General features: G+C 38.9%; 1 protein-coding gene across 4 annotated transcripts in view; it reads right to left on the reverse strand.

The window, feature by feature from the left end:
- The window catches only part of Fam110b (family with sequence similarity 110 member B), a 150,618-nt gene that overhangs the window by 75,355 nt on the left and 48,687 nt on the right, over positions 1 to 26,576 (reverse strand). For all 4 annotated transcript variants that reach the window (XM_071602350.1, XM_071602351.1, XM_027932920.2 and 1 more), the window contains one exon: positions 7,561 to 7,610. The gene's annotated coding sequence lies outside the window, so the exon portion shown is untranslated. The remainder of the gene's footprint in view (positions 1 to 7,560; positions 7,611 to 26,576) is intronic.

Consider the following 26,576-nt stretch of genomic DNA (forward strand, 5'->3'; position numbering starts at 1 on the left):
TGAATCACCTGTAACATTTATCACTTGGTGTTTTTAACAAGAATAATATTGTGTCCTTGGAGAATGAGGAAGAAGTTATTCAAAGAGAAAGGATCCTTTGAAAGTATGAACCTCAGAATAGTTTCTAAATAAAGAAGGAAATCTGTGTCACTTATTTAGGGATCTTCCTTGGGTTAATAATATATGCTTTATGGACACAACATAAAAAAAGGCAATTGCTCCAAACATTGCTGGAACAGACTGTAAATCTCTAGTGATAATTGAAAGTCGTTTTTGAAGATGTGAGTTTTCCCTATGTAGGGCACCTTTTCTAAGCACAGGTCTCAGTGTATGGGGGAGAACAAGCAAATGGAAAGATAAGTTTTATTGCTATATTACTTTTATCATGTGTATGATATGAGCCTTGAAACTGGATGTGACTTGAAGGATATTTCTTCACCTGGAAGAAACTTTCTTGGGTATCTCTTTTCCTTTATTTTCAAAGTCAGATTACAAGCTCATTTAAATTTCAATTATTCAATTGCATTCCTCTTGAATGACTGCTCATGATCTTTGCCAAGTCAGTGCTCCCATTAGGGGGGAGATGCTATTTTAATTCCATTGCAGACAGGTCTTCTCATGAAGAGGAGAGCTTAAATTCCTCTTACATGGAAAGGAATATGATGAATGTTTTGTTTTTTTTTTATCATAAAGTTTGAGTCAAGCCTACACATGCAATTGCTGTACTCAATTATACAGAAGTCTCTTAAATTAATGTCCCAGAAATGTTCTGTAATAGAAATAAATGACCCAGAATCCTAACAGATTAGTGGAAAAGAACTACAAGAGTCCAGAGGGCAGTGACAGGAACATCCCACCCAATATCTTGATGGCATTCTGCAAAATTTACAGATTAAAGAAGGTTTTCTAGTTTTCAGTATCCTCCCCACAAAAGGTAAGCAGGAATTCAGATTTATTTCTATTGTTAAAAACACAAACAAGGATAGACTTTACAAAGGTGGTACTCAGTATCCTGTCACACTGAAGAGATGACACCAGGGATATCAGTGTTCCTGGCTGAGTTAGTCAGCTTCATCTGGCTCACAGTTTTGGAGATTTCAGTACATGACCAATTGGTTCCACTGCCCTGGGTCTGTGGAGACACAGCATCTTGTGGCACAAGCAGCTGAAGTGGAGGCCAATTTATCACCTCATGGCAGCCAGGAAAGGAACAAACAAAGGAAGAGGTTGGGATCCCATTATCCATTTCAAGATTAATGACCCAAGACCTCTCCCTAGGCCCCAACTCCCAAAGGTTTCCACCATTTGCCAAGACCACCAAGCTTAGGAACAAGATTTTAATACTTGAGTCTTTAGTGGACTTTCCAGAGCCAAACCAAAGAATTCGTTAATTTCACTTTGTCTACAATGGGTGCAGCTCATCCATACAAGATAGAGTAGATCCTGGCTTCTTTTGGGTGAAAAATCTTACAGGTCTTGCTTCCCCATACTCCTGATGGGTGGTCCAGTTAAAGAGAATGAATGTTCCACCCTAGTCCCTGAGATGCCTTTGGTGATACAGAGGCAGAGCCTGCACTGATGGACAGATCCTCATTCCCCAGGACACAGCAGGAAGATCTTTTTTATTTGTAATTATCCTTCTTCTGAAAATGTCTTCATTTTCAGTAATAAAACTTATATAGGATTTCTTCTACTTCTTTGTTCTTTTTGCAAAATAATTATGTTCTCCAGAAATATACTCTATGCTGTGTACCTTTTGGGAGGATGTATTTTATAGGAAAGGAAAAAAGAAAAATTCTACTGACAATGAAGAAAAAAGCAACACCAAAGCACTGTTATTTTAAAATATGGGTTGGCCTCAGTTGTGTGAAATTAGTTGGAATTTCAGTTAATCTATCTTCCTTTTTGATTTACTAGTTTGGAGATGCTCTGTAGACTGTGCTCACTCATGCCTTCATACATATTTCTTTTCAGCATAATTCTCTGACCTAAATCGCAGTGAAATGGAATGCACTGCACCAGTTTTTTTTTTTTTTAATCTGAACAAACTGAAGTCATCCAACTGCATAACACATTCCACCTGTAAAATTCAATGTTGGAATCATGTATTAGTGATGTCATGCACTTTGTGGAAATGTGAGCCACTGTGAGGAAGCCAGATGGATGGTGATCTGCAGTCACACTGATAAGAAAGTATCCTCCTCCCCAGAAGGTCAGTGAAGCTTGTTCCACAAAGGCACTGTCATCCTAACATTGTAGTGTTAATAAGACCCAACAGACCCAAACAAGAGGAGAGTCTAGGAACAGAGCCACATACATACCATTGATTTTGACAAATACACTCAGACGATTAAAAAAAAAAAAAACAAACATGAAAAGCGTTTTCAACAAATGAAGATGGAACAATTGAATATCCATTTGGAAAAAAAACCGTAGACTTGGACACCTACTTTGCAAAAATATCAATCTGAGATAGATCACACACATAAAAGTCAAAAACAAAAATTATGCAGCATTTAGAATAAGAAGAGCAACCTTGCAGTGTAGACATTTTCTGAAATCCCCAAAAAGATCTCTATAAAATAATCAATAAATTGGTCTTTAAAGAATTAAAAATGTCTGCTTGTCAAATGACACTTAATTGAAAAAGCAAGATAGTAACTGTGGGGCAACAGATCTAATACATAAACCTGAAAAAATATTTAGCCAGGAAAAAAAAACAAAACGCCTATAAATCCATAACAAAAGAATAACAATCCAACTTCACAAAAACAACAAAAAAAAACTTGAACACATTTCACAAAGAAGAAATAAATGATCTGCAAGCACATGAAAAGGCACTTAGCATCGTTAGGTATCAAAGAAATGAAAATCAAAACTTCAATGACACTTCATAGTCACTCAAATCGCTGAAAATGAAGAAATTTTCATTGTTGGAGAGGATATGAAAGAACTGCAACCCTCCAGCACTGCTAAGAGAAAGCTTGGAAGTTTCTATAAAGTTACTGAAACATTTATCCTCTGACCCAGCAATTCCACTCTCAGGTACCACTCAAGATATATGGAAATATATGTCCGAAAAGACTTACTCAGCAAAATTTACAGCAACTTCATTCAAAATGCACAATACAAACACTAACAGGAAAAGAGATAAATGAACTGTGGTGTATGCACACAATGGAATAAATACTACTATCAATGAAAGGGAATGATCTACAGATATGACGAGGAAGACAAAAGTCAAAGACATGGTACTGAATAAAAGGAACCAGCACAAAGAGCCATTGCTAAAGGATTCCACTCATATAAATTTTAAAAACATAACAACTGATTCAGGAAGAATGAAATCAGAACAATGATGCCTTCCAGAGCTGGATAAGTGGGAATTAACTGGAAAATGGAAAGACAGAATTTGCTGGGATGATGCAAATGTTCTACATCTTTTTTTTTTTTAATTAAAAAAATTTTTTAGTCATAGCTAGACACAATACCTTTATTTTACTTATTTGTTTTTATGTGGTGCTGAGGACCAAACCCAGTGCCTCATGTGTGTTAGGCAAGTGCTCCACCACTGAGCTACACCCCCAGCCCAAAAGTTCTGTATCTATACAAAGGTTATTTATTATCTGAGTGTCTACATTTATCAGAACTTGTTTAACTGTACAATTTTTTTAAAAAAATAATCTTTTCGTTGTAGATGGACACATTATCTTTATTTGTTTGTTTTTATGTGGTGCTGAGGATTGAACCCAGTGCCTCACATGTGTGAGGCAAATGCCCTACCACTGAACCCCAGCCCCAGCCCAACTGTACACTTAATATCAGTGAATTTTACCTCTAAAACCTTCTATTCTGTTAAAAATTACCAATAGAGTATGGTTATAAAGTCTTACAAAAGGTTTTATTCCTGATCTGATCATTTCAATAAATTATTTTAAGTTCTTTTGAACCTTTATTCGAATCCTATGTATCTGTAAACAGATAATGACTCTCAATCCCACATGCACTTATGACAGTTAAAGTCAATGAAACAGTGTCATAATGTGCCTTTTCATTAAGATTACTTTATGAAGATCTGAGAATACTTTTACCTATTCATATGTAGGCTATATTATAAAATTTATCACTGTTAAAATCCATGTAAGATAGGTTTCTTTATTGTTTTCAATTAATATTTTAACTGCTTAGCTTCTAAATGGCCAATTTTCTTTTATTTGTCTCATATTTGTAATAAAGCAGTTTTCAGGATGGAATGAATGTATATTTTATACAACTAAAATATATGCAATTATACATGTGTATGTGTGTCAATTTATTTATTTATTTATTCACTCACCCACTTATTCATTCATTCATTCACTTATTCATTCATTTATTTATTTATTTACTTACTTATTCGCTTATTTATTTGTTTGTTTGTTTATTTCTGCATCACTATTTCTCTTGTTGATTCCTATATCATTCCTTAACTCACAGCTAAGTTTCTTGAGGTTAAAAGAACACTTTTAAAAGAATATTGGTTCCAGGTATGGGGATGCACACCTGTAATCCCAGTGACTTGGGAGGCTGGGCAAGAGGATCACAAGTTCCAATCTAGCATCAATAACTTGGCGAGGCCCTAAGCAACTTAGTGAGACCTTGTCTTAAAACAAAAAATAAAAGGAGCTGGGGGTATGGCTCAGTGGTTAAGTACCTCTGGGTTCAATCCTCAGTAACCCTCCCCTCCAAAAAAAAACAAATAACCAACAACAACAACAAAAAAAAGCCTTGGATTTAAATCTCTGTTGTGTTTCCTAGTAGCTATATGAATTTAGTTTAAATTGCTTAACTTCATTGAGACCCAGTTTCCTCATCAATACAAACACTTGACATGACATTTCACAATAGCTACTTCATAGCTTCAAAAGGAGAGGAGAGGAAAGAGCTGTGCCTCTTGCAACTGATGGGTTGTCTTCCCCGTGGAGAATTTTTAAAACAATAAAAAAGCCACCTGCTGAGGATTCTAGAACACATCAGTGACAAAACAGCTTCCCTGTGGGTAAACTTTTCCAAGGACATTACATAGGACAATTCAAAGCAGACAGTGGGCACCACCCCTGAATGAAAGAGGAGCAAATGCAACACAAGCCCCAGGTAAGGCCCTGGAATAGTGAGCCCCAGGGAACACTTTTCAAAAAGTGCTGGGCCGGTGCTGGAAGGGCACTAACCATTCAACCCCTGCAACAGTCCCAGGAAGCAGACTCTACTCTCACCATTTTATGGTGGAGGAAAGTGATGGAGAGATCACTAACTTCTCCAGCCACCAAATGGTAAATAGAACAGAGGGCACACTGGCAGTGAACCCCAAAGAAACAGCTTTGAACCAAGAAGCCACAGGACTGTTTCTGAGCTACAAGACCATTTCAGTGTCTTAACAGGAAGAGCTTGAGGGGCATGAAAGGGGGCACACTGATTTAAAACAGTTTGTTTCAGAGAATTTGAACCCTTAAGAAAAAATTTAAAAATAAGAAAAAATGAAATTAAAAAATGAGAAAAATCATTAAGTCATATAGCTTAAGAAAATAAACTACAGACTAATTTCCCAGTGTCCAGGAAATAGAAAAGAGTGGCCCTGCCAAAAATATTACACTTAGATGCCCAAACATGCCCTGTATGTGTGGGGTGTGTGAATCTAGCTTTGTTCAGGTCCCTCTACTAAGAGCCCCCTCAGCAGTCTGCCCCAGAGGGGAGCTGCCTGAGGGGACCTGTGAGCTCACCCACCCAGTACTCTGGCCAAGTGGAGCAGGGACCCACCACCAGGGCCCACATAGAGGAGCAGAGCCCTCCAGACTGCCCACAGCTAGGCCACATGACAGGGACATCAGCCAAGTGCGTTTTCATGCAATGAACTTGCCCTTGACCACATGATGTAAATAAATCAAGGAGTAATTAGATTCTGTCACCCTCATTTACCAGCTTTAGGGAAGAAAAGCAGCTCATTCCCGCTAAAAATGCAGGCTTCCTTACTCTGAGCCTTGGGTTCTACCTTAGCCACTAAAGTCCAAGAGGAGAGAAAGGAGAGGACACATAAGAGTTCACAGTCAGGGTTCCAGACTGCATGACAACACTCCTGTAATGACACTTGGAGTGGGGCTGAAAGACCCGGGTGGGTGGGCTGTCATAATGACATTGGAATGCATGTTAACCACCAAAAGCCCACAGAGAACAGAGCATCAGTTCAAATAAACTATGTATCTATATGAAAATTTAATTAACCCATCAAAAAACAAAATGTTCACACACACATACACATGAGCCTGAGCAAACGTAAGCTCTCATCTAACTTTAGTCAAAGCAAATCCAACCTTCGCTTTAGGCTATAAACATGTCATCCTGGGCAATTTATAAGGGAGGCCTCAGCAGACAAGTGAATTACGACCTCATGAAGGTTTTCATTTTAAATGTTATCTAGCTCTATGAAAATGCAACCGAATTCTTAGGTTCACATAACATTTCACTGTATTCTTTTTGATACTTCTTATTTAACATTTCCCCACATTATGTTTCGTAAGTTAAACACACTTTAATAAATTGTAGAAATTGCACTGGTACCAGAAAGCAAATTAACACCTAAATTTTAATTTTTTCAACCATTACCTAACTTCTATACAGACTCTTCCTGACAAAAAAGCTATAAGTATCAATTATTCCAAAATTAATGACAAAATTTCTAGCTTAAAAGAGTTAAATATTCTATACTAGCAGTTGGCAAACTTTTCTATAAAAGACCAAAGAGTAAATATCTTCTGTCTTGCAGGACACTACAGTGTGAAAACAGCCATAATCAACACATGAATGAGTATCTTGTCATGTGCCAATAAAACTTTATTTATGAAACAATGAGCTGGATTTGTCCCCCAAAGGCGATAGTCCGCAACCCCTCATCTAGACTAAATTGAAATAATGTATAGAATCTAGTCTCTAATATATACTGCAAATTGAAACTTCAAAGTCAGAAAGAACCAACAATAAGCAAATTATAATTGTAGATGTGGTCAAAGTTTCTGAGTTCTGGATGTTGCTAGTTTTCATCAAAAAATGTAAGATTTGAGGGTGTCTATCTCTTACAATTTGGATATGAAGTGTCTCCTGAAAAGTTCATGTTAGACAATGCAGGAATGCTTAGAGATGAAAAGATTTGATTGTGAGAGCTGTAGCCTAAATCAGTGGACTAATCCACTTGATGGATTACTAATTTTAATGGGTCAATGGGTGGTAACTGTGGGCAGGTGGGGCATGGTTGGAGGAAGTAGGTCATGGAAGGAATTTGTCCTTGGCTTCTTCCCATCTCTCTCTTTTTTCTAGTTGCCATAAGCTAAGCAGCCTTCCTCTGCCATGCCATTCTAAGATGATGTTCTGCCTCTAAGTTGTTCTTGTCAGTCATTTTGGTCCCAGTGACATAAAGCTGACCAATACACCATCTTTTCTTGTACAGTACACATTAACAGGTGTTAATGCTGATCACTGCTGGAGTACGTTTCACGTGTGATATGAGATGGCTAAACAAAGTGAGCTACTTACAAGAGGTGATTCATTTGACCAGGTTTGATTCTTAACAGGTCCTATGCACCCTGAAAAGAAAAAAAAAAAATCACTCTGTCACTTAAGAGCACAATTGATTCACTCAACTTCAAAAGACCACTGAAAATACCACGCTTGGAAAAACACACAAAACAGTAGGGAGCAGAGAAAAAGCACAATGTGTCCTTCTCAAATGACACAAAAGAATGCGTATTCACAGGCTAAAGGAACATTAATTAAAATGTAATTATCAGATCAGCAATGGTAACTATTTAAATATCAAGAAGGAGCATAAGCCCAAGTGGGAAGGAGAAAAGAAAAAGGCAAAAAAGACACTGCATCACCCAAAATATAGCAAACCTATTCAAATAAAGTCAGTTAAAACAAGAGTCACAGGAAAAGACAGAGGGGGAGTATGAATCCATGCTATAATCTGCTCACATTTGACCATATGTCTTCCTAATATTACTAATTTAAAAAGCCAGAGTATGTATTGGAGTTTGTATTTTTCAATCATGTTATAAAATGATCTTCAGCACTTGCAATTTTTGAAGTACATTACAGAGCCACCCTCACAAATTTATAATGAAAGATGACAACTCTCTATAATAAATATAAATGAATATGAATGATTTCTGGGTCTGCTGTATAAATTCACAATGAAATTAATACTTCATTACAAGTTTTGAAGCAAAAATAAAACTTGGTCAGAGAGAGATCAAACAACAACAATAATAAGACCCCAAGCACCACACATGGACTAGTCAGATCTGAGCAAATGCTCCATCCCGGGAGGTCCAGCAGGTAGCTGCTCTGGACTTTTAATACTGCAGTTTTTAGTACGTCAGTGCATATGCTGAGACCCTGCTGCCCTCTGACCCTGCTGTTAACAGTCCTGGATGGCAAGGCCAGTATGGCTGCCTTGGGCTGCTGACCTCATTACAGTATGCAAACTCCTGGAAACCCAAGATCCCAAAGGCTGCTGCTTGGAGTCCTTTCTGGAATAAGAGAGGGTATAAATAACTATCTGAGTTCCCAAATATTTTCTCTCACCTTCTGTTTGATTCTTTCCAAAAAAAAAAAAAAAAGGTACCACTTGGAGAATTAGTTGTCATCTATAGTAATTCAATACTAAATCAAATAGCCCACCTGGTAATGCCACATAAAAAAATGGACAGAAAAAAAGGACTGCAAAAGTGTTATGAAATAATGTTTAAGACACGAGTAAATATATAACTAGCCCCCCAAAAGGACTAATGAACTAAAGGGGTTACTTCTATAAAAATACATCTACCTACACGTAGAAGCCTTCCGCTTTTGAAGGACATGGGTCTCCCTATTCCCATCGAAAATCCACCTACAAATATACTGGTCCCAAGGCTTCTCAGTCAGTGTAGAATACCAAGGATCCAGAAAGCATATTCTCACCTCCTCCTTTATTCTGCATCTTCCATCTTGCTCTACCTGCTAAACTCGTAGTCTACCCTCCTACTCTTTTGTGTCTACTTGTTTAGTTGTGTGTATCTGAGGAAATGTAGCAAACTATAATGGAAATTCTATAACTCTCCTTCTGAAAAGCCACAGTGATTGTTGACCTATTTCTCACTAATGAAGTTGAGGCCCAGGGTGAAATACAATCAGTCCTCTGTACCCATGGGTTCCCTACCCCTGGACTCAACCAAACTCAGATCAAAAATATATATATTTTTCAATTTCAACATGTACAGACTTTTTCCCCCATGGCATCATTCCTTGAACAATACAATATAAAATTACTTATACAGTATCCGTATTGTATTAGGTATTATAGAACATCTAGAGATGCTTGTAGACTATATGCAAACACTTTGTCATTTTGAATAACGGATTTGATGCTTGATGGATTTTGGTATCTTCAGGAGTCCTGGAGCCACTCTATTATAGGTTCTGAGGGACACTATATTCTTTTTCTTTTCTTTTTCAGGTACTCTAGAGCTAACCCAAGGCCTCACACATGGTACACAAGCACTCTACCACTCAGCTACATCCTCAGCCTTCCAAGGGACATTGTATATAAAACTTGTGTCGGCTCTTGTTCAATTAGGGATGAAAGAAAACTTCAGATTCATACCTCAATTTGTTCTCAGGAAAAGGGGATCTGGTCATGTAGGTGCCAACTACAACTAGTTAGGCTAGAATTTTCCTAGAAGAAAACTTGATCTGGTCTTGTGGGTGCCAACTACTCCTAGTTATGCTAGAATTTTCCTGTCAGGAGATTTCATGCCCTCAACTCAATTTACAACATATAACAAGATATACTGAACAAAAGCAGAAAAAAATTGTTTAAGTGAGCTAAAATTCCAGAAAATAATAGAAAAAAATAATTTAAGTGAGGTCAAATATTGAACAAAAGCTTATAATAAATCAAAAAAATATTGACACAAAATAATTAAAATATTTTACTGAGGTACCAAGGCTCTGGTCTTAACCCTCTTCTTACCTATCTATACTGGCAGCCTTAGGGACCTGTGTGGCTTGGGACACAATACCAACTCCCTCATTTACACCTCCAGTCCATCCTTTCCCCTGAACTCCAGACTGGTACATCCAATGCCCACAAAATGGCTCCAAGTGATGTCAACAGCATGTCAAACTGAGCTCCTCCCCACACACCATACTCCTCTCCTACCAGTTGCTTTGGACAGAAACCCTGAAATCGTCTCTTACCTTCTTCTTTCTGTCACATCATAGACACAGGTTGTTTTTAAATCCTATACACTCAATTTTCAAAGAATTTATGGAACTTGAACATTCCTCACCGCCTATACAGCTAGACATTTGTCCAAGATGCTATCGCTGTGATCTCTTTGCCTGTGCCCTCTGGAAGACCCTAGCAGCTCCACAGTCTTCTCAGCATAGCAACCTCGGGATAGCCTATTAAAACTGACGTCAAACCATGTCACTCCCAAATGACTTCCCACCACCTTTAAGCAAAATTAGAAACCTCCAATGGCTCAATGGCCCTTTCCACTGTGGCTCCCAGTGAACTGTGACCTAACCACCAGCAGCATGATACCACCCCAACTCCATAAAACATAAGCATCTCCCACCTGGCTGCACATGACAGCCACCCTCTGCTCCAGGGACTTTGCCTCTGTCTCAGATCATTTTCCACAGAAAGCTACAGGACTCACCTCCTTCCTGCCCTGTTCTGTCCCAAACATCCCATCCTAGTGAATACTTCCCTGGCCCAAAATGTGTTGGTTTTCTGTGATATAACAAACTCTGCAGCCTAAACCAACATCATTTTTATTTAAGAGTCTTCACAGGCTGAGGTCCAGGCATGGCTTACTTAGGTCATCTGATCAAGATATCATCTGGGACACCTTTCTCTCTAAAGGCCTCAGGTCTGTACACTTGGGAAAAAATCAAGATCCCTGTGGTTGAAAGATGGAGGCCCACTTTTCAGATCCCAGAAGCTGCTCACAGTCCCCAGCTCTGTGGCTTTTCATAGATCCTGTTAAATGTGGCAGCTCACTTCTTGAAAGCCAGCAGCAGAATCTCTATTCTGGCTGCTGAGATGGGGTCTACCAGAAAGTTAGCGAGTCACAAAGTGATAGCCCCTCATCTTCACCATGCTGGTAGGGCCTGCTCACCCCCAACAAGAGCTATCTAGAACACTGCCCTGCAGCCTCTCTAAAGCTGCCACTCCCACACACCCTGCAATACAGACATCCATCCCTGTCTCTGTTTCATTTTCCTCTATCACACTTTTTACGATTTGAAAAACTAAATGCTTTATGTACTTTTCTTCTGTGTTCTTCGCTTCATGTCACTAAAGTCTCAGGAGGACAGAACCTACTGTCTATTTTCTGCTATATCCCCAGTTTCCAGAACAGTGCCTGGCTCAGAGTGAGCTAAGAATACAGTAAACTTGAACCAGTGCATTATTTACTACATCAGCTGCCTTAAAACCATCAGGACTTCAGCATCTCTGCTGCTAAATTGCAAATTTCTATGCCCTTTATTTACAGTTAACCACATTGCATCAGAACTTTGTTTAGTCACACAAGATGAAATTAAATGTTATCCTTCCCATGGTAACAAAGACATACAGTTTGATTTTCACGTCAAGTTCCATTGCAAACATGGAAAATTTTACCCAACTATGTGGTGAGAACTCCACATGGCATATTTGGAAAACCAGAATTTTAGGACTTATGTAAAAACAGATGTATTCACTCTCTGTTTCCCAGGCTTACAGATAATTTTTTTTGCTGATTTTTTTTTTATTATTCTAAAAATTCTTTGGTTGAACAGTTGAAGGAATAGGAAGTGTGTGCCCAACTTTCTTTGAATACTGACTCCAAGAAAAACCACAAGTATGTGATTATGTCTGTAATTCCAACAGAGAGAAGTATGAATTTCAGAAACAATGAACATCTATCACTGGAGGAATCAATGTTACGGATCCATTATCCATCTCATTTAAAGGAATGCTGCTTCTTTGCAAGAGGTGGAGGAGAATGCTAGACCAAGAGCCATGAATATGAAAGATGACTCCTTATAAAACATGTTATTTGAGATGCATTTTAACTTGTGTGCCTCTGGTTAACAACTTTTTTCAAGTGATTTTAAAAACCACAAATGTATAATCCCTTAAATACTCATAAACCTAGTTGCAAAAGCAAGTTCTATAATAAACTGATGATTTACCTGACAACATACCTGGTGAACACTTATGTGGTCCCCGCAAAAGTACCCAAAGATGAGCAGACCACCCTAGCTATGGCAGGTCCTGAAAAACAGCCTGGTTTTTCTTTTGTGTCTTGTTTATGCTTTCTCGTTCCATTTCAACAAAACTACTGCTATTAATGTAATTCAGGAGCAGAATACGTTTCTAAATCTCCCTTGTCACTGACAAAGGAACATTCATTTCTGAACTGCTTGACAGTTTCTGCGTCTGGCCTCTCCACTCTCAGCATCCACATAATTTCCAGGTTAATCTGCCAAAAACGATGATTTTGGCAAATCACTCTCCTCTGATCATCAACTCAGAGTGGCTCCCCGCGGCCCAGCTTGTCAAGTTCATTTCTCTTCCATGACCCTCATTGTCAAGTTGTTGACCTAGGTTAAGCCCTTAGCCTGGATCAATTTGGTTTCTATGTTAATTGCAAGACTGCATAGTTGACTCCAGGCCTCATGGGGCCACCACTAACCTGGGGGTGAGTGGATGAAGGATACAGAACAATAAATGAAAATCACAAACATCAAATTCTCAGCCCTACCATTGAAAATGTAATAACATCTCCATGTGTGAAGGATAGAACTGCTTCTCTTCGCCATAAAAACAAAGTTTAAGAAGTAAAAAAAAAAAAAAAATCTGCAACACCCAGTCTTCATCAACTCAAAGTAATGGTGTTATGGTCATGTACCACATAACGCCATTTTAATCAATCATGAACACATATCTGAAAATAGACCTGAAAAATGCCTATCCACCAGTGACCTCGCAGCCCTTGTCAAGTCAATGCTTTATTACTCATGTGCTTGTGTGATGCCGATGTGAATAACATACTATGCTGCCAGTCATCAAAAAGGCCAGCTCACAATTATGTATAGTATGTAATTCTTGACCATGATAACAAATGACTCTGCTGGTGGTTTATGTATTTACTAACTACACTTTTCATCATTATTTGAGTGTACTACTTATTCAAAAAAACAAAGTTTTTTAATATGCAGTGTTATGCCAGCAGCAGCCTCATATATCTCCTGTTTACTGACTGTGTCACCTGACTGCATCAAGAGGCCACGTCATGTGATTGACCTGTACCATTTGGCTTTGGGTAGGCACACTCTGTCATGCTCGCACGACAGAATCACCTATCAATGCAGTTCACAGAAAAGTCCTGTCATTCAGCAACATGTGACTGTGTAAGCATCGGGGTCAATCTGGCATTTCCCGAGCAGCCTAACTGAACTGAGGGAGAATTCTAAAAATGGCCCCAGGATCACCACCCACCTCCCCACAATGGTAAATATCAGGAACTCTAATTTTACTGTCATGATTAAGATATAATACAGCCCACTGGACTTCAGATAGAGAGATTATCTAGATGGGCCTACCTTAATCCTCTGACCCTTTAAAACAGTTTTCCCTGGCTTGTCACAGAGGAGAAACTAAACGCACCTGAAGGATTTGACAAGGGATATTCCTACTGGCTACAATGTTCCCAAGAGGATCCATATGGCATAAAACTGCAAATGCCTTCTAAAAGCTTCTAGAAATTAAAATCAGTCCCTAGCCAACAGCCAGGAAACAGGGACTGAGGCCCTGCCAAAAACTTGAATGAGCTTAGATTTTTCCCCAGGGCCTCACCTAAGAACACAGGCTGGCCAGCACCTTGAGTGTTAGACTCCAGGAAGGACCCAGCTGAACCACTTGAGGTCCCAACTCAGGGAACTGGGTATTGCTGTGGAATTTTGTTACCCAGTAACAGAAAACTGATATGCTTCCTATAAGCCTGCCCTCTGTTCTCACAAAAATACTGTTATCCCAAAAGCACAGCATTGTCTGTGAACACGCAACTAACAGGCGGAAAAGAAAGAAATGCATAAGAGGCCTTGGAGGAAAAGTCCATCCTTCCTATAGAACTACGAAATCTGGGGGAGAAAATGGAATCTGTTATGACAGTGACTGGTTTGTTTTAGTTTTTCCTAATACACTGTTTTAAAGATCACAATGTATAAATCACTTTTCTCAGAGATATTAAAATGGGAATCTGCCCTTCTGTGATATTTGATTAATGTTAATATCAATGATAAGAACATTAAAAACATAATTTACTCAGGTTTCCATGAGGTGAATCCAGAAAAGTGTCTATCTTTTATTCATCAAAATATTAACTGATTATCCACTATAGATACAAGATCGTTTGTAATAGAAGAAAAATTGTTTGGAATGCTAATAAAAATCCACAGATTATTACAAGAAAAAGCATCAGAGGATGTTTGTTGTCCACTGCTTTTTTGAGAGTACACATTACCTACTAAAATATAAATATTCTGAATATAATTTTTCTGCAAGCAAGCTTACAATTATTCCATTTGTGGATCCTTGTTCCCTGTCTATTCCATAGCAGGCATTTACAAAATACAGGTAAGTGAGCAAGTCCCTGCTCTCTAGGCACATTTTATTAAAAGATAGAGAAAAACAAACCTATTAGGAATTGAAACAAGCAATTTAAATCAGTACAATATTAGTGGTATGTGTACCATTTAAGATTCAATGTAGTATGGGAATTATATGTGATGGTAGGAAGAGGCTAATTCAGAAAGTGTTTATCTTCATCCATCCATCCAAGAATATAATAAAATATCTGACCTAATAAAGAGTAGTTCTGACACTTGTACATGCCCAACAATCAAACTACATTTTTTAAAGAAGAAAACTAGCTTTCAAGGAGTATTTCTATCCATTAGCTGCTTAAATATGGAAAGCAATTGATAGTTTCTTAATAGGTTACTAGTAAGTTTCGTATCTGGATATCATGAAATTTTGTCTATGTTTGCAAAGGACACTATTTTACTCACTTAATTTCTAAAGTTTCCAAAAAGAAAGTTGTATCAAAACCAATCTAATTCCTCACAGAGTATAGCATATGAGCATTCTGGACATAAATCAAATGCACCAAGACTTTCACTCTTAACCAAGCAATGTGAAATGACAATAACTGCATTTGTGGGGTTTTTTGTTTGTTTGTTTGTTTGTTTGTTTTTTGGTACTGGGGATTGAACCAAGGGCCACTTAACCACTGAGCCACATCCCCAGTCCCTTAGTCCCTTTTGTATTTTATTTTGTGACAGGGCTTCATTAAGTTGCTGAGGCTGGCTTTGAACTTTCTATCCTCCTGCCTCAGCCTCCTGAGTCACTGATTACAGGCATGCATCACCACACTCGACAATAACTAAAGTCTTGAGAAGACAGAATGATTAATAGAAAGTGTTCAATGTTACGGTTTAGGAAAAAACAAGCATAGGCATACACATATAGTATTGATCATACTAGTTTTGCTGAAAGGAAATAAAAAATACTAATTTCTATTATTTTACAATGATTTTTCCCCCAGTGAGAATTTTCCTCATAATCATCTGTGTCTTATTTTAAGGCATTTATTTTTTAAAAGGCTGAGACATTGATTCCTCACACAAACCGTCTTCAAATCCACAGCTGAAAATTTTTCCTAAAAGAAATAAACTCAGCATCAGATGTTTAACATCTGCTGTTTTCTAGACAAAGTCAGGAATGCAAAAACATCAGGCTTGGAAGTAACAGCCAGGTGATGAATGCACTGATCAAATGCAGAAAAAAGTGACAACCATGGCCCAAACCCTTCAGTGGTTCATAACCACATGCAAAATTGTGGCGAATGAACACAAAAATAATTAAAAGGTAAGAACATAAGCTAAGTGCAGTGTGTGTTCCTTTAGTCCCACCTATAGTGAGGCTGGGGCAAGAGGATCACTTGAGGTCACTAATGTGAAGCCACTGGAAAACACAGAGACCCCATCTCAAAAAAAAAGATTAATACAAAACAAAAACAAAACAGCACCAAGAACTTTATATACACTTCGAAATAATTTAGATAATTAAGATGACAAATTTTATGTTCTTAATTTAAACTGGAGGGAGGGCAGAGGGAAGGAAGGCAGGGATAGATGACATAACATTTTCAGATATGACACCTTGAGACCTGGTAAGAAGGAGAGGCAGGAAGGGGTTGGAACCTGGATGTCCCTATCCAATAAAGGGAAACTCCCCTGTCGGGGTGAAGGTGTCCAGAATCAGAAATTCCAAGTACTACCATGGTGTGAGGTCGATGGTAATATTCCTTTAAATAGAAGAAGATTCAGCACACCAAAGGAACCCCGCAAAACCTGTGCTGAAGGAATAGTCAATGCTTCTATTTTTATCTTCACAGTATGAATAGATGATTTTCCTAAAAACGTTTGCAGATGCTTCTGAAAGGGATTAAGTTGCGGGGTGGGAGGGGGCACTGCAAAGTACTGTGAGCTGAAGGACACAGCGCCAAGGACCGACTTCTACTATGCTGAAGTATGCTGACAAACCCTACAGTTTCCGCAGGGTTTGAGGATAATGAAGCAAGTATTTAGAATTAGCATTGAGTTTCCTCAACACACACTTAACACCAGGAATGTGAAAAATGAAGCTTTCGTGCTAGTAACTTCTGGAGAAGTTGGAAGACGGTGAAAGAAGCTAATATTTAAATTAAGTCCTACTTTGACATTAATCTTGTGGGGTTTTTTTCCGTAATTCACATATTGGTCACTAAGCACACTCATTCCATTTCTACAAGAAGAAAATATTTTAAAAAACCCTAAAAGCTCAATATTCTTCTACACTTTTTAAGAGCCCAGAAAAAAACCCTCATGTTTTATAATAAATTAAATCATTAACCAAAACAAGCATAATATGCACAAAGATAGACTTCTTCTATTGTTATTTGGTAATAAGTACTATGGCAGGTATACACACACGCGCGCGCACACACGCGCGCACGCACACACACACACGCAAACACATGCACACACACATACACACACACACACGTGGAGCACAAGAGAAGGGGGTAAGAGAAAAGAGGACAATTAATTACAGTCCTACGAAGTCCACAGTGCCTCTGGTCACCCACTGAGCATCAATGACTAGAACCACAGCCCTGGACAGTGGCATTCAGGGAATCACTGATGAGGGATATAAGAACAGGAAGAGACCATCACATAATTCCCAGAGGAGACAAAACTGGCAGATTTCAGGCATAGTTCACATATAGCTACAGTTTCTGAAAAAAAAAAAAAAATTCTATAACTCCAAACCTTGACTACACACATCCTCACCAAACACAAACCACAGACCCAAAGCTTCAGGTACTTAGTATCTACAACTATTCTACATATTGGCTGGGGCTCCTTGACTAGCTCATCCAGCCTAAGAATTGTGAAGTGGCTTAAAATTCTGCAGAATGCTACTTCACTGCTTCCCAAAACTAAAGAGTATCTCATTCTTCTTGTATAGTCTTCACTGTTGCACAGGAAAAAAAAATGTACTGAGTTTCATTTTCTGCTTAATGAGGTTCATTCCTAGGATATTATTTCAGTATTGTTTGGAAATGCCCCCTACCATTACTGATATTTTCTCTTCTAACTCTTCCCACCCAACAGTTTTTACTTTGAAAGTGTGTTACCATGACAGATGTCAACAACAGCTCTAGAAATCTGTCATGTACCTTAACAGTCTCCTCAGTTTGAGACATGAGACCTTAAGGACCTATGTATGATGAGCAAGTTCTTTCCAATATTTGTAAAGTCACCAAACACTGCACAATTGGACTGTGATCATCATAGTAAATGGTGACCCCCCCCACAGCCATCATCAGCAGCAGCAGAATGGCACAGTCTATTTCAGGACCGGAGATAGAGTACTGGGCCACTAATGCCTTCCGTCACATCAATCACTCTTCTCACAAATGTCAGTAAGAGCAGGTGACACAAGCTGAAGATTAAGAAATGCTGCCATTTCTGAGTTAAGATATGCCCGCAGATTTCTTATCTTTGGATCCATGCTCTAAGTAAGTTTCCAAAGTTGAACTGGCAAGAAGGAAATTTTATATACAGGTACATTGATGGTCCTAAGATTTTTCTGGTCATCTCAAGATTATTAATGGATGGCCATGTTGTATGTAAGGAGAATTCTGGATATACACATAGTATAGTGGAAAGAATGTAGTACATGAAATCATGAGTCTTGAGTTTTTTATGTGACAGTTTAACGTCTGGCTCCTTACAACCACTCTGTGACTCAATGTCCTTGTATGTTAGTCAAGTTTTCATTTCTGTGACCAAAATAACTGACAGGAACAACTTAGAGGAAGAAAAGTACCTGTGTGTTCATGGTTTCAGAAATTCAGTCAAGAGTCAGCTGACTCCATTACTCTGGGCCTGAGATGAGTAAAGACATCATGGCAGAAAGGAATAGCCAGGAAAGCTGCTCATCTCCTGGTAATCAGGAAGGGGGTGCGGCGGGCCCATGGTGTGGAGAAGACAAATCCTTCCAGGGCACACCACCAGTGACCCCCTCCTCTAGCCAGGTCCCACCTGCTTAGAGTGACCACCCAGTTACTCCATTCAAATCATTAATCCAGCAAATATATCAACCCACTGATTAGATTATGGCTCTCATAATCTGATCATCTCATCTTCTATGTTAACACAGGAGTTTTTGAGGGACATTTCATATCCAAACCATAACACCTCATCTGTAAAATGGGCACTTCTCACAGTGTCCACAAGATGTACAAAAGATTTCTGACAACCTAGAAGTCTTAGAAGAATGAATTATTATGATTTTATTCCAAAGTCTGCAAGCGTATCTTACTAACTAGTAAGGCTGGTTTTGAATTTGCAAAAAATATGAGAATTCAATTATAGCTAATCTGATATGCTACCTTGGCCACTACTTTACTTTTCTTTTTTTTAATATCTATTTTTCAATTGTAGTTGGACACAATGCCTTTATTTTATTTATTTTTATGTGGTACTAAGGATTGAAGCCAGGGCCTCGCGCGTGCTAAGTGAGCATTCTACCATTGAGCCACAACCCCAGCCCTTACTTTTCTTATGTTAATAAAATGCTCTTAGCTGAAAAAAGGATAATTTCTCTGCTGTAATCTGGGTATTTGTATGTCTCCCAAAACTCAGGTGGAAATCTGATGGTCAGGGTGATGGTATTAGAAAATAGGGCCTTTGGGGGGTGATTAGGTCTCTAACCACAAGGGATTAGTGCCCTTATGAAAGAAGCCCCGGCTGCCTTTCCCATTCTGCTTTTTGAGGACACACGGAAGGTTCCACTATGAGGAACAAGTCCTTACCAGTCACAGAATCTGTGGTTCGTCCATCTTTGTCATCTCAGCTTCCAGAACTGTCAGCAATAAATTTCTGTGGTGTATCATTTACTAGTCTAAGGTATTTTGCTATAGCAGCCTTACAGACTATGATATGCTCTTTGAAGGAATGAATGCCTGACCTCTGTATTCAGGTATTACAGTCTTAATATGATTTTATAAGATGAAAATATCCATGGTTTATGAATAAAACTAGAGTAGTTTTCACAGATGACTAATGGTCCTTAATTTTCTTCGTGGCAGTACTGGGGATGGAACCCAATACCTTACACATGCTAGGCAGGTGCTCACTGAGCTACACCTCCAATCCAGTCCTTGAATTCTACTTGACCAATAAAACAGTCAACAAATAGACATGGCTGTCAGAATTCAGGGTTCAGCGGCTTCAAGGCACAGGGTAAAATGGGCTTGATTCATTAAAAGGCATCACATACAGGAAGGTTGTTCATGAAAATGTGGAAGAGTTATCCCTCCTGAGTACACAGCATACAATCAGATCAGTCAACAGCTCAGGTCATTCACACTGTGAATATTCACTGAACACGTACTATGAACCACAATCTAGAAACAGCGAAGTCACTAATTACACAAAATTTCCTGCCCTCAAGATGCTTAAATGGTCAGTTCTACAGTTTATTTTTTATTATTATTTTAAAATATTTTTTTGACATTGATGGGCCTTTATTTTGTTCATTTATTTACATGCATTACTGAGAATCAAACCCAGTGTCTCACACATGCTAGGCAAGTGCTCTACCACTGAGCCACAACTCCAGCTCCAGTAGAACTAGTTTAACTGAAGAGACAAAGATGCAGCAGCAGGGGAGTGTGGTTACTACACTAGAGAAACTGGACTCCCTGCTGTGTGGCCTGGATTCCTGCTGACACAGTCTGCAATGCTTTGAGCATTAAGAGACTGGGATCCAAGACTACACATATGAGGTCCAGTGCTTCTGCAGCCCCTTAATAAGTGTGGCAACATATCAATGTTTATAACAGCTCAATTCACAATAGGTAAGCTATGGAACCACCTTACCTGCCCTTCAACAGATGAATGGATACAGAAAATGTGGTTTATATGCACACTAGAATATTACTCAGCCAGAAAGAAGAATGAAATTATGGCTTTTGCTAGAAAATGGATGGAGCTGGAGACTATCATGCTAAGTGAAAGCCAACCCCCCAAAAACAAAGGCTGAATGTTCTCTCTGATATGCAGATGCTGACACACAATGAGGTGGGGAGGGAAGAAAAGAAGTTGATTAGATTAGAAAAAGAGTAAAGAGGGCTGGGGATGTGGCTCAAGAGGTAGCAAGCTCGCCTGGCATGCCAGCGGCCTGGGTTCGATCCTCAGCACCACAAACAAAGATGTTGTGTCTGCCGAAAACTAAAAAATAAACATTAAAAATTCTCTCTCTCTCTCTCTCTTAAAAAAAGAAAAAGAGTAATGAAGGGAGAGGAGATGGGAATGGGAAAGGCAGTAGAAGGAATCAGACATAACTTTCTTATGTTCATATATGAATATACGACCAGTGTAACTCCCCATCATGTGCAACCACAAGAACAGGAAGTTACACTTCATGTATGTATGGTATGTCAAAATACATTCTACTGTCTTGTATAACTAAAAAGAATAAAAAGAAAACCTAAAATAGAAAGTTTTAACATAAAAAAAACGCAAATTAACCTGATTGCACAGATTCACAAAACATCATCTTACAGTCACATTACAATTCATTTCACTAATTTAAAAAGTGACTCTCTAACATGCTTTGACTTTTAACTAAGCAAAACTACCTAAATAGAGGTTTTTAAAAATTTTCAGCCAACTAGCCATTATTTCCAAAAACTAAACCTCATAAATTCTACATATATACCCAATTTAATACTGAACACATTAGCTGATGAAACAGTTCAAGAGTTCCGTTTCTCTTCATCCATAAAGTATTCTTACCTTGTCTCATGAGAATTTCCCACCTGGCTGTTAACAACTAGTACTTGACTAAACAGTATCCTTGACTCCCTAAAATCTGAAGGATGGGCGAGGTTTGAAGGTAAATGATGGCTGAAATATCTAAAATTGGCTTCTATTATTTTATTGTGGAAGTCTATGATTTGTAAAACTACTAAGCTGATTATTTTGTTGAGACTAGTCTATGGTCTGGCCAACTAATGTCTACCTATCATTAGAAATCAGTACAGATATTTATTTGATTGCTCTGTTGCAATTTTGAAAACTTGCCTGGCACAGGTGAGGTACTGGGTTCGATCCTCAGCACCACGTAAAAATGAGGTATTGTGTCCATCTACAACTAAAAACAAAATATTAAAAAAAGAAAAAGACTACTACCTTGCCTGAAAAACAACAAAAAAAGAAGTAATTCCCAAGAAGCACAGACAAGAAGTTTTATGCAAGACCCCCAAACACATGTAAGTACCAGAGAAACAGTACTGACATTCATTGGTTCAAACACCTCCCATGATAGGATAAATGTCTATTCACCCAATCAAAACACATGCAAAAGAATCAGGTAATATTATATTAATTTTTCAGAGAGACAGGAAGTATATCAGAGCAGTAAAGAAAGAGAATCCTAGAGCCAAGACAACTGGATCCAAGTCCTGTCACAATTTAGTACCTGTGTGATATTGGGCATACTGGTTTACCCTCCCTAAGATTCAGTTTTTTCATCTATAAAGTGAGAATAACAAGAATACCTAATTCAGCACTGTTGTGCTGGATGAAATGAGATAATATATAGAAAACAGCTAGAATATGACCTTGTAATAGTGATTACTATGCAAGTTTTTAGATTTGATATTAATATTGTTAAATAAATTAAAGCCAAAAGAGATTAACTGACTTGTAATGGATTAAAGAATTGCTCAGTGATTTACTCCAGAATGAAAAAAATAAAAAGCTCCTTATTTGCAGGAAAGTGTCACGAGACCACAACTTTCTGTCAAAGGCAAAGGCATGCTTGGAGTAATACTTAATTCAAAAAGCACAGCTTATACCCCTGAGTGCATCCCCTAGTGATGTGGCCTTCCCTACACCAAGCAGGGGCTGGCTGCTGCATAGCTGCCACCTGCTGATGCCGACTGGTGGCCTCTCCTCTTGGGAAGACAGACCCAGTGGGCAAACAACTCCATCATAGATAATCAGCCATAGACTCGACTTCAGTCCCAGAAGGGAGTAAGTGTCCAGAGGCTCTTGCATCCTGTCCTGGTGGGGTGCAACTGCTATCATTTATGTTCTTTAAATATCAGCCAATCCCCCGTGCACTGCTCTCATACCTCAGAACATCATCTCATTCACTGAAGTGCAAACAGTGCCGGGTTCCTGGTGCCCCAGGGGAGAAGAATGTGTTATGAAGATGCAATGTTTCCTGGGCTGGAGGGGACCAGGACCATTTCCACAGCATGAAGTGGGACAGCTAGAAATCAGAAATAGTCCCTGCCTGTTAACTGGCAGATGCTTTTTTTTTTTTTATCTATTCCAATCTTATACAAGGATCCCAAGAAATTTGTTAATTGGTTTTGATGCAGACAGTAGTTTTTAGTTAATAGAAAACAGAATAACAGACACAGGAAATATGTTTTCTAAAAAAAAATAAATAAAATAAAAAGAAAAAAGTAAATATATGTATGCAACAATTCAAGCTTCTCTCAGACCCACACTTAGCATTCTAGAAAAGTGCAGTGTACCCACAAGACGGCAGCGCACACATTGTTTGGTTGTACCCAAACGGTGCACACTGCCTCTTAAAATCAATTGCCCAGCTAATTCCTCTCTTAAGAAATGAGATAGGATGATCTCACTGGGCAACAGTAAAATCCACACAGGTAAACGAGAGGTTTGACTGGATTACAAACAGATACGCTTCATAAGACAATCTGTGCAAAGAGCAGCCACAGGGCAAACAGGTGCCACAATATCATCTCTGCATGATGCTGACACTGCACCCCCAATTCTCATTATTATTGGGTTGAGCCAGAAAGATCAGGAAGAAGCACTCCCAGCCCTGGATCTCAACAGCTTAATAAACATTCATATGTTCTATTTTTAAAATTAATTAACATCTGTGATTTTAGAATTTCTTTATCATAAATGCAATTAGTACAGTTCATTAGATAAGGTATGCATTCTCTGAAAAGAAGAAACCGGAGTTTTCAGTCCAATAGCATTATTTGTTCTAACTTAGGGGCCTGATTATAAAAGTCAAATCAAAAATGATGTCTGATGGAAACAAATAAACCATACCAGCCTCTCCCTAGCAAATTGTAGGAAACTGAGGCTTGGGGAGTTGACACAACATAAGACCACATCCCACTGAAAAGTCAAGCTAGACTCCTGCTAATTTCATACAAGACCTCAGTTTCAGAGGTCTCAGTCCATATGCAGCCAGCTCCATTCCCCAGAGGCTCCAGGTGAGACAAAGAAAACAATTTCAATTCTTAGTACTGCTTCCTGAGCTGCTAAAGTTAGCTGTCTGCCAACCTTCCAGTGGACAGGTCACTGTAGGATTACCAAGTCCTATAGTTAAAACCAAGGGAATGGAGACACATACGCTAGTTTAGGAAAAGTCCTGACATACTAATTGATTAACAGCTGGAAATGCTGCTCACCCCAAATCTTCCTGTGCCAACTAGTACAGCACAAAACATCAAGTTCAGGCTGATGGCAGCTGGTGGCTTCCATAGTGAATGAATTTCAACATCCAGAATGATACCCTCATCATTTTCCCTACCTGGCAACAAACTCCCATCTGCTGTGATTTTCTCAGACTGGGGCTTACCCAAACAGGCAGAAGCCACAGAATAATGACAAATTAAAATGTGGGAGGGGGAGACAGAGAACATTTGCTAACATGTTGGCTGAAACACTACCACCAATTAATTGAAAGGACCACCCACTGATGATACATAAGAATGACAGGGTGTTTCAAATTTGGATAAATGTGGACTTTAGGGAAAAAATAGGAAATGTCTTCACATTTTAGATTAACAGAGTGGTAAAATTTCTCATTGGAATGAACACTTCCTCTCAACTTGCATTCATGTGGTTATGTTACCTTGCTGTGCCTGAGCGTTTAAGATATTCCTCTTTCTAAAAGCACTTCAAAGGGGGAAAAAACCCACAGGTGCATTCATTGCTACAATTTATTTGAGCAATAAACCAACATATGCTGACAACGTTGTTGAAATAAGGGTAGCACAGAAAGAAAAAGTATCCTAAGTACACATTTTCAGCTTCATTAAAAACCGAGTTTTTAAAAAAAGAAAAAAAAATGTTGGTGCTGCCTTCTTGTAATTCATTTTCCACTTAACATAAGTCTCTGGGTTTTCAAGTTAAAAACTAGTTTTAAAGTTTCTAATATAAGCATTTGTAAAGGGAGAAGAACATGCTTCTGGAATTGCATGGAAGCAAGCATATTCCCTACAACTAAAAGCATCTGGTGTAGGCAGTCTTTGTAATTTGTTGGATGGTCACTGATAGTAGATTTTGGATTCCCTCTTCTTCCAGGACAAATCTAGGAGGACACCATCCAGGAGCACCTGGTCTCTACAGTTGTGATAGTGACAAGATGACAATAGTCCAAGAGCCATAAATCATCCTCTCAGAGAGTTGCTGCCTTGCACACAAGCCCAGTGTTCCCAGGGCCACCATCACCATCCCCTCTTCATGACTATACTTCACATATCAGCAAAATGGAGTATTTAGAGCAAGCTATTTTTGCTTGTCTGTGTCCAATAAATAGCCACAAAATGCAGACAAATTTGTTTTGGGAACATAATTATTTGTGCAAAGTAGGAAAAGGTAAATATTTTGCACAAAAATAAACAAAGAGGGCAGACAGGTTTAACCAAGGAGAGCTGGAGTGGGTATATATAATATGTCGAGGAGGTGACCTTCAAGGTGACCTTCAAAGGAGGAGACGCCCTCCCTCTGGAGACCCAAGCCACCATCAGAGGTCAGACCAGAAACACAGCTCTGAAATCCCTGCAGCACTTTCAACCCTCCAAACAGGTCTGGCACCTAGCCTGGCTATTAAAAGAAATAACTTACTAAATGAATATTATATTTAATTGTGAGAGAAGTAAGAAGGAATAAAATTTCAAGATTATGTAAAGTCAGTGGATCCACAATGATAAGACTATCTCTGCATCGGTGAGGAGAAATTCAAAGGGAAGGAAAAGAGAACAGACAAAGACTTTCTGGGCCCTGGCTACAACCCTAGGGTGCTTCAGGGTGCCTCGGCCTCGTCCAATGTGGACTGAAAATTATATCACTTAGGCAATGGGACTCTATGTTTGTGTAAGACTCAGGCTGATCTAAAATAGCTCTTTACATTGTTAGCAGAACCCACATACAAGAAGGCTCTCAGAATGAGGATGGCCCAGGAGAGGCAGCCCAGCCAGGTCACCCCAACCTCATCCCAAGCAAAGGAGCCATCACCAGGCAGAACTGCCCCCATAAGATCGCGGGACAACCCACAGGAATGCCATTTCAAAGGCTCTGGCAATTCCGACATGCTCTCCAAGGCTCCTGTTATGGTTTAGATGTGATGTCCCCCAAAAGCTCAATGCAAGAAGGTTTAGAGAAGAAATTATTGTGTTATAGCCTTAACCTAATCAGTGAAATAATCCCTGAGGTAATGAGTGATAACTGGAGGCAGGTGGGGTGTGGCTAGAGAAAGTGCTTCATTGGGGGCTTGCTATGGGGTATATATTTTGCATCTGGAGAGTAGAGACTCTCTCTCTCTCTCTCTGCTTTCTGATCACCATGTGAGCTGCTTCCCTCTGTCACACTCTTCCTCCATGATGTTCTGCCTAACCTGGAGCCCCTGGGGAATGTAGCTGGCTGTATATGGACTGAGACCTCTGAAACTATGAGCCCTTAAATAAACTTTTCCTCCTCTACAGTTGTTCTGGTCAGCTTTTTTTCGCCACAGCAGCAAAAAAGCTGACTAAAACAACACCCTCAGGGGCTTTCTGTTCAAATAATTATTAAAAAAAATCCCAGTTATCCCAGTTGAATGCTAAATTTAT

The sequence above is a fragment of the Marmota flaviventris genome, chromosome 15 (genome assembly GCF_047511675.1).
Source record: "Marmota flaviventris isolate mMarFla1 chromosome 15, mMarFla1.hap1, whole genome shotgun sequence".
NCBI classification, from domain to species: Eukaryota; Metazoa; Chordata; class Mammalia; order Rodentia; family Sciuridae; genus Marmota; species Marmota flaviventris.